The 13,260-nt window shown below is 42.5% G+C and overlaps 1 protein-coding gene across 1 annotated transcript in view; it reads left to right on the top strand.

The window, feature by feature from the left end:
- The first annotated feature begins 2,122 nt into the window (after positions 1–2,122).
- The window catches only part of LOC121864932 (prohormone-1-like), a 34,684-nt gene continuing 23,546 nt past the window's right edge, over positions 2,123–13,260 (top strand). The window contains exon 1 of the mRNA XM_042364142.1: positions 2,123–2,230. The gene's annotated coding sequence lies outside the window, so the exon portion shown is untranslated. The remainder of the gene's footprint in view (positions 2,231–13,260) is intronic.

Genomic DNA, 13,260 nt, shown 5'->3' with positions numbered 1-13,260 from the left:
AATTAGCAGAAATATAATTATCATAAGAAAAGATTAATATAAAATATAGATATGAAGCAAGTATATAAGTATTGAAGAATAAAGAGAATAAATATGAAATGTGAATAAAGAGACCCTTACAGTACTGCCAGCAGCACCCTAACCCGGGGCTGTAAGGGTAAAAGGCTTATTTAATATTTGGGGTCGGTCCATAAGATGTATAGTGTGACAGTTCATAGCACCAGCCAAGAGAGTTAGACAAGTGACACATTACTCTGGTAAAGACAAAAATTAAAAGCTTGGATTGAATTTAAAGAAGTCAAAACTAACATGGCCAATGGTTTCATGTAAACATTCAGAGTACAGTTGTCTTAGTCCCACATTAGCACGTATGACTGACATGTAGAAAGGCAACTACAGTCTTTTGAGCCAAAGTCGTCCGCCTAGGTGACTCCACACTCACACTGATGTCTTCAAAGACTGCAGATATGAAGAAAATTATCTCCCAATGTAAAGATAGGTCACAGCTCAAGACTGAAGAAGCTGCAAGTCCAGAAAACTGTGAGGGCAAACTTTTTCGGAGTGAGAATTGTGAACTCTTGGAACAATCTATCAGAAAGTGTTGTGACGGTGTAGTGGATTTCTCCCCTACAAACGCTGTTTGTCGCTGAGTAGCCGACCCCACCAATTCCCCAGTGTATGCCTCGTGGTCTAGGTCAACCAGCGCCGCCATACATCACGGAGCGGGGGTCAACTACTAAGCCACGCCTACCCCCGCTATTTAAGACCTGACCTCGTGGTGACCTGTCTCTTTCTACCTCCACCAACCAGCCAGCAACACCTCCTCCTCCTCCGCCTGCCTGGTGGTCCTCGCTCCCGCTGGAGGGCATGGCGACCCACAAGCTGGTCCTCCTCTGAGCATCCTCACCATCCAGCTCTCTCTACATCACGCTTGTAACCATGCTGCCTTCCCAGCACCAAGCTGCATTGTACATCCTATACAACATGTATATAGAGAGCATATTGTGAGTTTCCTTTCTCCATCCCATCCTGAGTGAACACAAACAATCTCATTACCCCACAACGGCACCGAGTGTGAGCTCTTTCAAGACAAGACTTGACTAACACTGGAGCGGGTTCAGGTACATTCAGGAGCCGGTGCATGCCCAGTGTTTGCCAACAGTGCGCAACAGAGACGTGACCGATCGCCCAAGCGGCTGACGAGACGATCAGTGGTGAAGAGGATAAAAGAAAAAGAGATAGTTCTTCAGTAAAATTATCATACAAGTACAATGTAGACAAAAGTCATTCTCATAAGGCTGAGCATGAACTATAATATAGATCGGTACTGTATTATATATGGTCTACAATCTCGTTTTTAATTACTGTAAGGTGAAGTCTACAGAGTTAACAAGGAGGATGATTAAATATTTACCTTCGTTTCCCTGTTGCTGCGGCTGGTGGTGGACCCGTTCTTCCATAACTAGTACTGCCTCCACAGTTTCTTTCATGTGTGTGTGTGTGTGTGGGTGGGTGTTTGTATATGTGTGTGTGGGGGGGGGTTGTGTATGTGTGTGTATGTTGGTGTGTGTGAGGTATGAGGTGTGTTATATGTGTGGGCTGTTTGTGTGAGTATGTACAGTATGTTGGTGTGTATGTGTGTGTATGTATGTCAATGTCGATGGGTGTGGGTGTACAGTTGAGAGAGTGCCATTATCACTACAAATGTACGATAAAGGTGAAAATATTTTTTTGTGTTTTAAAAACGCATCATTACTTTTTTTTTTGAGAATAAAGAAGAGAGTGGGAGTAATTTCCACTAATGTTCTATATACTGTACTGATATGAGGTCACCCCTCCCTCTGACGTCACCCCCACACTGACGTCACCCATCTTCTCGTCTCTGATTCGTCAAAGCTTCAGGTGACTGGCACAAGAAGGTAATTTTCCTTATTTTTCTATCCAGGCAACAACATCATTTATATTGTGCTCATGACACCTTTCGATACTTTATTAGGAGAGATTATTTAAGGACAGTGTGTTTTTTATTTAATTATTATCGGTTATCATATGTGGGAAATTTGACTGGGTGTATCTAGCAACTGGTGTGGCAGAGGATATAAGGCCTGGGTGACCTGCCTCGCCCCGAGTTCATAACGCGCGCACCTCCAGCTAAGAACCCAGCGAGCGGCCCCCAGTCAGTCAGTCCCTCGCCTGCACTCTTCCTTAGTTCACCTCCACCCAACGAACGGTAAGTCTCACCGCTGCCAGTCTCAGGTACCTTGGTAAGAACTAGATACACATGTAGCTATCAGTCATGTATCTCGGCTAGAAATAGACACGTGTATCCGTCACACTGACTTATCCCAAAAAGCAGACACATGTAGCCGCCAGTCATGTATCACGGCCAGTACGAAACACCTTTATCTCTCAACTCCAAACAGCTAATGTATAGTATAAAAAAGCACTCGTTCTATATTTAGAAGACTCGGATATTGAAGCAACTTATATATTGTGGTTATAAGACATGACTGTGCTTCAACAACTAAGGCCTTTAAACGCGCATACTTACATTAATAATATACACGAGTAACTAACAGTTAATAACTTAAGAACATAAGCATGAACGAAACTGCAACGAGCCCATACCAAGCAGCCCTGTTTACACCCAAACCCTATCGCTGATATATCTGTTAAACTTATATTTGAAGCTTCCCAGCGTGTTTGAGTTAATGATCGGTAACTTGTTCTACCCATCCACTACCCTATTCCCAAACCAATGTTTACCTGTCTCACCCCTAAATCCAAATTCGTCTAATTTAAAACCATTGCATGAGTTCGCTCCTGGTTGAATAGTTTAAGTAAATTTGTTATCACCTTTTCTTTAGCCCTGACTTCTATTTATACTCGTACACCTCGATCATATCGCCCCTCACTCTACGTCTCAAGAGGGAGTGCAAATTTAGATGCTTTTATCTGCCTCTATACAGCCTATACTCAAGGTTTCTAATGCCTGGGATTAGCCTTGTCAACCTCCTCTGAATGCCTTAGCGTCAGTTAATATAAATAAATGTTTTTGATCATTATATCGTATCGTACTGATTATTATTAGATGTATCAATATTTCAATACCCGTCTGTATATCCTTGCTATCCTAAAATAGCACTTAACACCTATAGTCCTCACGGCAGATATATCATCAACAAGAAATTGATTAGGATTATATATTTTTAAACACATTTGAGACGATATGAAGCCTCTAATTATTAAAACTGGGAGCTGGAAAGAATATACAGTATTGGGTGATGGTGGGAGGGCCACGGAAGAGAGTTTGGCGGGTAGGTGCGCGTGTGTGTGTGAGGCAGCAACAAGTGACTCACTCCTTCACTTCTTAACCCTATCACCTGTAGGCTGCCTCAGAAAAAAAGTTTAACAGAAGAATTAGTTCCTTGGAGACATTATATAAGCTGAATTTATCTTAACATCAACTACCCCCATAACTTTAACAGATGAAAAACTTACACTTTCAATCTTTAGAATAATTTGGCGAATGTCGCTGTTGAACTACTTATAAAATTGGGCCAGAGTTTAATCTTTAGGTGATATAAGATGGGGTGGAAATTCTTTAAAGTGATCCGTTCCCTGATTTTTTTTTGCAGCAGAGCAAATTTATATATTGTTGGTGTTATAACCACGAAGTGGAGCTAATTTATGTGTTGAGCAAGAACCTCAAGTCAAGTATTACTCAACAATATCTAAAATTTCTCCAGCCTGTGACTTGATGCAAGGATTTTGTACTAGAGACAAAATCCTTGGTTGAAGTCATTGAGTTTCACTATATATATATATATAATAAATTAAGGATCGTAGTGAAAAAAAAACCTTCGTTAACTGTAGATATAATAAATTATGAATCTAATATTTCAATTTAACGCCGACGGCGTTGATGCCACTTCATGTGGCTGTGTAGGCCGATGCAGGAGCCGCAGTTTTTGTCGCAGGTGGGGCAGGGGTGTTGTGAGCCAGGAGGGTCGACTCCTGCAGCGCGTTGGTGTCCTCGGAAACGTCTTCCTATCCTCTCCCGGTCAAGTTGTCCTCCAAATGCTCAGTGCCTCGTGCAGGTAGACCGCCACACAGGTCGGTCAACCGCCAGCCTCTCCAAGGCGGGCTGTAGGTTGCAAGTCGGATTTCTTGAGAAGGTCTTTGGAATGGTCTTTGAATCTTTTCCGCTGACCGCCAGCAGTTCAATTGCCGTGATGGAGTTGGCGTTATAGTATTTGGCGAGGCGGACGGTCCTCGGGCATTTTGATGACAATCCCCAGCCAGCGGCCCAGCGGAGGTGTCGTCGAGCAAGGACTGTTTCAATGCTCGTGGTTTGGATGTGGAGGTAAATCTCGTCATAGGTCACTCGACTCTCCCGAGATAACTCCAAGATCCGCCGGTATCGGAAGAACATGAAACTTGTAATTTGGCGTTTAAAAAACTTTACATTGCATCTAAATAACACAATTACAGCCGTGTGCGCATTAATTTCAACAGAGCAACACGGCCAAAAGGGAGCAAGCAGTCACATCTAAAACAGTCTGGGTTGAAGTGTTAGACTATGAATTAAATAAAATTCTTTGGTGGTACATTAAAAAAGTCAATTTAACCTGGTCGCCAGGTAAAATGATTCCTAGATCACCATATACTGTATATATGATGGTAGGCAGTGACGGGATGAGAGTGTAAGGACACGGGTCAAATACCATAAATCGGACATCTTAATTTTGTTTCAGTCACCACTAAATAAGAAAAATATTATGATATTATGTTTGAGAAGTTTTTATATATAAAGAATTATGAATACTAATAACTCCACATTTACAACAGTTTATTATTTGTAGGTCTGGCAGCAGCGATTCTGACTGGTCATATTAATACCTTTGTTTCCCGTCTACGGCTGCGTTCACACCACTACGGACTCTACGTGAGTCCGTGACTCGCCATTCAAGTGGACATTATTTTGTTTGTAATTTTGCAGAAACCGTTCACACCAGGGGAGTCGAGTCGAGTCACACTGAATCGAGTCGAGTCGAGTCACACTGAATCGAGTCGAGTCGATTATGAATACGGCCAGACCCATTTTGTCAGTCATCGCGAGTCCGTTGTGGTGTATCTCAGTTACCGATAAGATTTAATGTTTTTTTTTTAATTTCTCAACATAATGTTTCAATATGATTTGTCAATTTTATCCTTCAAATATTACTTTACCTATCGATATTATGTTTCAAATCAAATACAAACTTTACCTTAAAAATATGGCTATTCTTCAACTCCTATGGCACGTCTGTAGTTTGTATCCATTCCTGTCATATTAACCAGCTTTTTGAAGTTTTCCATTGTTATTCCAAAGAAACGGTAGAATTTGTCTGGGTGATTTAGCAAGTCAGGAAATAAAATGACTTAAATCACCAATATCTAGTCTTTTGGTGTTGAGTTCATGCCTCCATACTCGATTCCTCTTCCCCTTACGCCGCCGAATCCACAACAGAGTATGTATGGCTGGGAGAGAATGTGTGTCCATACTGCTTGACTTCCGACAGGATATTGACAAACGTGGTACGTGACTCTTCTTGACTTTCTGTGTGAACGGAAACGAGTCAAACTGATTCGAGTCAAATGATTCTGATGACTCGACTCGACTCAACTCGACTCGTTTAGTGTGAACACCGTGCAATTTTATGGCAGTCAAGTGGTACGTTACCTTTACTCTTGGACAGACCTCTGCGTGTGTCTGACTATCACTAAAAAGGTAAATATTGTAAAACTTTCTATTAATACAAAACTAAGATTTATATATTCAGTTTACGGACAATTATTATTTAACTCTACTGACTACGGGTAAATAATCCCTGTAGACTATAGTGTTGAAGATAGTTTGGTTGTCAAAATCACATCTTCCAAGGTTACGTACTATTGGCTTCGGTCACTTATGCAACATTATTATTATTATTATAGATGATGTAATAACGTGCACATAACTTGAGACGTGTTCAAACTACACCATGTACTCAACACACAGGGTTGCGTAGCTTACTAAATAAATGTGGTATTAAACAAAGGATACTGAGAATTGGTGTACTTAACTGAACACTGAGACATACGTAGCATGAGTTAGTTGTTCTACAGTACATATACACAGACATTGATATATTTCATGAAACACTAAGTTGTCGTAGGAGCTACCGCTAATGAGTGTGTTGGCGTGTCTGTAGTTTCTGGGGTGTAGGCTAGGCTAGGCTAGGTTATGTTAGCGTTTCGGTGTTCAATAGCAAGGTGAAATAAGCTGGAGGACTACAGTAATCTTAAGGTTAAATAAGCTGGGGTAGTTAATCTCCAGATGAAATAGACCGGGGTTAAAAATCTTCAAGTAAAATAAGCTGGGGTGGCTAATCTTCAGGTGAACCGTAGTTGGTTTTGTGAGAGCCATCATCTATACCGCTAACCCTTTCATCCCCTATCACTTCAAAATCCCCTTTAGGTCCTGTAACTCAACGTGTGGGGGGGGGGGGGGGGGGTCCTCGACATAACGTGAATTGCAGATTAGACAAAACCCTCCAGTGTGAATATAAACAACGGGGGATGACTACAGTATAAATTTAAGGCCCGTACCGTAAATACAGCTCCAGCACGGGCATTCAAGAGCGCCTGGCGTACTCCTCTATCCCTCCATTACACTTTTATATTACAGCAGAGAAATGTTGTGGCGCTGTTTTGTGAAGCTGTTTTATGGGTGTATTTTTGTGTGCTTTTTATCCTGCTCCTTTTTATAATGGTATTTCTCGAATCTTTTGTTGTTGTTATTATTATTATTATTATTAGTAGTAGAAGTATTTGTGCAGAATGGCTGAAACACACACACACACACACACACACACACACACACACACACACACACACACACATCCTCGATGACATGTAAAGATGTTATCACGTTATTCTTCTCTCCCCTCGCCACCATAATTCCTTCCTCCTCATCTTCCTCCCCCTCTGCGTACTCTTCCTTCTCCTCTCTCCAGCCATTACTGTCACATGCTAATTTCTTTGTTTCTGGGCTGATCACCTAAAGACGGGCAGGTAAAGGGTAAGGGAGCCTCGTGTAGTAGGAGGGCGTGAGAACAGCAGATGTTTGTTACAGCAGCGGGGAGGAATGGTTGAATGTGTGTGTGTGTGTGTGTGTGTGTGTGCATCAAGGGCTATACCTCACCCTAGGGCTCCCTCAGGGCTGTCACCCCCACCTCCCTTAAACACTAATACATTCTGTGCTTTGGTCAATGTTGTGAGGTTAACGTAAAACACTATTCTCTTGATGGTGATTCACCCCCATTTATCCGTCCACCTTTACAGTTGAAGAAGTGATGGTGGTCGGGTACAGTGTCCGCCTCGCTGCCTCAGTATATGCCGAAGGTTTACAGTATACTGAACACTGTATTGTATTCACTGTAACGTCAGGCCTAGAGGAGCCACTTAGAGTAGAACAAAGTATCAGAGACTTGGCTGGTTCTTGTACGACCAGACGAGTGATATGGTGCCCCCCCCCCCACACACACACAGAGCAAATAGGCATGACAGCAGGACTCTCTCTCTCTCTCACACAGCAGGTAGCCAACAAGACATTAGGAGGTGTACAGTGATGGTCGATGAGGCTGAGGAACTATCAACAAGTTCGTTAAGGCGGCTGTTTACTCTGGTGTGTGGCACAAGAGCCTTATGCTGCCTGGCTTATAGACGGGTCCTCTCTCTCTCTCTCTCTCTCTATTGAGAAGGGGTAAGTGAGGGGGTGAGGGGATAATGGAGGGTGAGAGGGGTAAAGAGGGGGTAGAGGGGATAATGGAGGAGGTAGAGGGGATAAGAAAGACAAGAAAGGGGTGAGGGACTGAGGGAGGGGTAAGAGAGAGAGTAGTAATATCACTCTCTTAATTGATGAGTCTTGTTAACGATCATTTTTCTTATTGTTGGCGACGTGTGTGAGGGGAAGGTCTGTGGACGTGTTGCTGGGTGGGTGGCAGGGGTGGCTCATGACAGCAGGGGTGGGTAGCAGGGTGGCTCATGACAGCAGGGGTGGGTAGCAGGGTGGCTCATAACAGCAGGGGGCTGGCAGGGTGTGTAGCATGACAGCTGGCTCCATGACAGCAGGGGTGGAGTGGCTTGGCAGGGGGCTCACATGACAACAGGGGTGTGGCAGGGTGGCTCATGACAGCAGCAGGGTGGCTCAGGTGGCAGGAATTGGCTCATGACAGCAAGGGGTGGGTAGCAGAGGTGGCTCATGACAGCAGGGATGGAGTAGGAGGTAGCGATATCCCTTTCATACACACACACTCACATGTAGCATCTGTTCTATATGACCACCCAGTATAGGCATTATAACGAGAGAGGCACACATCAATAGCCTTAACATTAGGCTCAATCTTAATGGTTATGTACCTCGGGGTTTGATAAGATTAAGAGCTGTTAGTACTGGGGCCTGTTAGTACTGGGGCCTCTGTTAGTACTGGGGCCTGTTAGTACCTGGGCCTGTTAGTACTAGAGACCTGTTAGTACTGAGGCCTGTTAGCACGGGAGGGCCTGTTACTGGGGGCCTGTTAGTACTGGGGCCTGTTAGTACTGGGGCCTGTTGAGTACTGGGGCCTCAGTACTGGGGCCTGTTAGTACTGGGGCCTGTTGAGTACTGGGGCCTGTTAGTACTAGAGTACTGGAGCCTGTTAGTACTGGGGCCTATAGGCCTACGAACCCTAGACATTGAACTTGAACTGTGTGTGTGTGTGTGTGTGTGTGTGTGTGTGTGTGTGTGTGTGTGTGTGTGTGTGTGTGGTCCTCATATAGGTGTCAATTTCACCGTGTCGAGGCAGTAACTCAATTCTCCTGTCGTCTGCCGCTAAAGATATTGAGAACACCGAACAGTATAGCTCTTTGTTGCTCCGTCCTTCTGGGGTGATGACGTGTGAAGTTACCAACACTATGGGAGTTTTAATCATACATACATACACACATACACAGCAACATATATACAAATAATCACGTATATAATGCACATATAAAACAAATGCTGTACATACACACACACACAAATACACACACATATAACTGTATAATCTCTCTCACACACACATACATAAGTGTAAAGCCTCTTAGACTTGGATTATATATAAAAAAATATATCCTTTTTACCAACATTTTCACGTTTTCATGAGACTAAATATTAAAATAAATAAATAATACTTTTATTTTTTTCCTCTGTTTTATTTCTCTTTCCAGTCCTCTCCCATCTCTTCCTTCCTCCTTTCATTCCTTACCTTACCCCATCCCTCCGTTCCTTCCCTTCCCTTCCTTCCGTTCCTCCCCCTACCCTTTCATCCCTCCCTTCCCTACCTCACCATGCCCTTCTTCCCTCACCCTCCCCCTTTTCTCCCTTCCTCTCTCACTACCACGGCTTCCCCTCCCCCCCCACCCCTTCTCTCAGCCTTGGGCGTGGAGACAGTTGACATATGCATATTAAGAGGTGATATGTGTTGGGGGCAGGGAAGAGGAAAGGACGGAGGGAGGGAAGAGGGAGAGAGGAGGGAGAGGAGGAAAAGGTTGGAGAGAGGGAGAGGAGAGAAGTGGAGAGAGAGGGAGAGGAGGAGGGGGAGAGTTTATGTAGCAGTTACCTAAGCTTGAAGCTTAGACCACCAGCTGTCCTCACCACCACCTGTGTGTTAGCTGGAGTTCAGATTCACAGCGTTGTAACTTTGACACAGATGTGATGTACCGGGACTTTGTAAATCATTAATCAGCATTAGTGTTGGTGACCCTATCTATCCTGGCCTACCTGACAACATTAACTTCCATACCACCGTCATTAACCATACATTAACCATCCACCACCGTCATTAACCACACATTAACCGTCATTACCACCGTCATTACTGCATTAACCATCCACCTACCGTCATTAACCACCCATTAACCATCCACCACCGTCATTAACCACACATTAACCATCCACCACCGTCATTAACCAAATTAACCATCCACCACCGTCATTAACCACACATTAACCATCCACCACCAACATTAACCACCCATTATCCATCCACCACCGTCATTAACCACCCATTATCCATCCACCACCGTCATTAACCACACATTAACTATCAATCACCAACATTAACCGCACATTAACCATCCACCACCGTCATTAACCACACATTAACTATCAATCACCAACATTAACCGCACATTAACCATCCACCACCGTCATTAACCACGCATTAACTATCAACCGCAACATTAACCACATTAGCCAGGACGACAGACCATTACTCGTATTTAATAATATATAACCACTTCGTGTATATCCGGCTTATATAGTTTAGTGAAATATGGTTAAATAATGAGTTATTATACTAAACCACTTAATGACTTACTTAAGTATTCATACAGTAATTAAGCTTTGGGTGTAATGGCTGTTTAAATCTTGAATTGATGAATCTAGTTGACATAGAATTACATGAGTTAAGGGGTATAGTCTTTCTGTCTGTCTGTACCTGTCTGTCTGTCTGTCTGTCTGTACCTGTCTGTCTGTCTGTCTGTCTGTCTGTACCTGTAATTTTCTCGTCGTCTCTAATTTTAATAATATTTTTAAACACCTGACAAAATTTTAAGTCATTCAAAATTTAAAATAAAATACAAAATCTTTACATACAACATAATTAAAATCTAACTACATTATATATATATATATATATATATATATATATATATATATATATATATATATATATATATATATATATATATATATATATATATATATATATATATATATATATAATAGATTTATAATGGCAATATTTAAAACAAAATACGATGAACCTTGTGTAAATATGAATGCCATGACCCTGTATGTTTAAATATCAATGTTTTTTTTTACCCTTCACCCTGTATATAATTCAATGTTTTTTTTACCCTTCACCCTGTATGAAAAATAATTAGAAAGTATTGAGGATAGGTTTTTCAGGTAATTGTTGTAAAAATACTTATATATTTATCTGTCTGGTCTGGATATTTTTGTATATATTATAAAATTCAGTTTTTGGGCAGTGTTATATTTTATTATTTCAACAGTTTAGTTCTAAATTGTTGTTATTATTCTAATCGTTATTGTTATTATTTTTTATTATTTTATTTTTTATAATTATTGTTATTATTTTATTATTATTATTATTATTATTATTATTATTATTATTATTGTTATTATTATTCTTGGAAACAGTAGTACCAGTAGTAGTGAGTTAGTATAGTAGTAGTAGTATTAGTAGTAGTAGTAGTAGTAGTAGTAGTAGTAGTAGTAGTATATTTATCTGTTTTTCTTTGATAAAAAATATATCCCTTTTGCACCATAAAAGTAAATTAAATATAAAAATAATAATTGATAATAAACATTGACTTTATATAGAGGAAATTCAAGTTTATTATCAGTATATATTTACACGATTACTACTGGTTTTATACACGATCATTTCCCCACAATTTTATCCCTAATCTAACCTAACCTAACCTAACCTTTAAATTTTTGGCAGAAACTTGAAATATACTTCTGTCTGTGAGTGTGTCAGTATGTTAGCCTGTCTGTGTATATGTGTGAGTCTTACTTATGAGTTTGTATGTGCTTGTCTGGGATTTGTCTGTGTGTTTGTTTGTTTTAGGTTTACCTGTTTGCCTGAGTTTATCTGCTTTTTGTGAGTTTATCTACCTGTGTATATGTGTCTGTCTGTCTGTCTGTCTGTCTCCTTCAGCTCAACAAGTAGGCCAGTTTAACACGGGGTAATGGCGGGTCAGGCAGGGGGGTAAGGAAGGTCTGCACGTCTCTCATTTTACAACAGGCAACTCACTCCACCTTACCGGGTCTCTGAGGCGTTGCTAGTTAAGGAACCTTGTGTTGCATAATGTCTTCCTGTGTGTGTGTGTGTGAGACCCCTGCCCCATGTACACCCTCTGTCATGTATATTAGATGAAGGGAGCTCTCCCTCTCCTAAAACAGACAATATGCAAAATGTGACTCACTCCACACCCGGAATGAGCCTCCACCACCCTACTACGCTTTCTAATCTGGCCTCTGTCTCCAGTCCCTCTCCTCAGTGTGGTGACACGAGAAGGCTGGGGTGGTGGGGGAGTAGAGTGGGTGGTGGGGAGGTAAGTGGGTGGTGGGGAGAGTAGAGGTGGGTGGTGGGAGGTAGAAGTGGGTGGTGGGAGTGAGAGGGGAGGTAAGTGGGTGAGTGGGGAGGTAGAGTGGGTGGTGGGGAGGTAGAGTGGTTGGTGGGGAGGTAGAGGAGTGGGAAGTGGGTGGTGGGGAGGTAAGAGGTGGTTGGTGGGGAGGTAGAGTGGTTGGTGGGAGGCTGAGAACAGGTAGAGGGGAGTGGTTGGTGGGGAGGTAGAGTGGGTGGTGGGGAGGTAGAGTGGGTGGTGGGGTAGAGGTGGGTGGTGGGGAGGTGGGTGGTGGGAGGTAGGTACAGTTTGGTGGGAGTGGTGTGGTGGGGAGTGGTGGGGAGGTAAGGGAGGTGGGTGGTGGGGGAGGGGGTGGGTGGGGGTGGGGTGGGGTGGTGGGGTGGGAGGTGGTGGGGGGAGGTAGAGTGGGTGGTGGGGAGGTAGAGTGGGTGGTGGAGGGGGGAGTCAAAACTACCACAAAATTACATTAAAGTGACTAATAATTACCGAAATCTGTTTAAACCAACAATTAACCTAACCTAACCTAACCTAACCTAACCTAACCTAACCTAACCTAAAAGTTGACGGTAAGTTGTGTATGAGAGAGTAAGAGAGAGAGAGAGAGAGAGAGAGAGAGAGAGAGAGAGAGAGAGAGAGAGAGAGAGGGAGGAAGCTAAGAGAGAGAGAGAGAGAGAGAGAGAGAGAGAGAGAGAGAGAGAGAGAGCTCCTCCATTATCCTCCCTCTCAAATAGTTGACACTAAAAAAAGGGAGAATTTTCAGGTATCAAATTAAAAGCTGGAGATAATTTGGGGAGTTTGGAGCTAATTTCCTCCCTGACGCAAAGGGTGGGAGGAAATGAAGAGGGAGGAGGGAGAATAAGGAAGAGAAGAGGGAGAATAAGAAAGAGAAGAGGGAAATAGGATAGAAAATGAGGGAAAAAAGAAGAAATACCAAAAATAGGGAAGAAAATAAGTAAAAATGAAGATAAATCGGCTATGGTGACTCACTTGTTTTTGTTCACCGATTATCTCCTGTGACGTTACGATTCACCT

This window comes from Homarus americanus, unplaced genomic scaffold (genome assembly GCF_018991925.1).
Source record: "Homarus americanus isolate GMGI-L3 unplaced genomic scaffold, GMGI_Hamer_2.0 scaffold2539, whole genome shotgun sequence".
NCBI classification, from domain to species: Eukaryota; Metazoa; Arthropoda; class Malacostraca; order Decapoda; family Nephropidae; genus Homarus; species Homarus americanus.
Note: the sequence above shows the minus strand (reverse complement) of the source record. Positions and strands in the feature narration are given on the sequence as shown.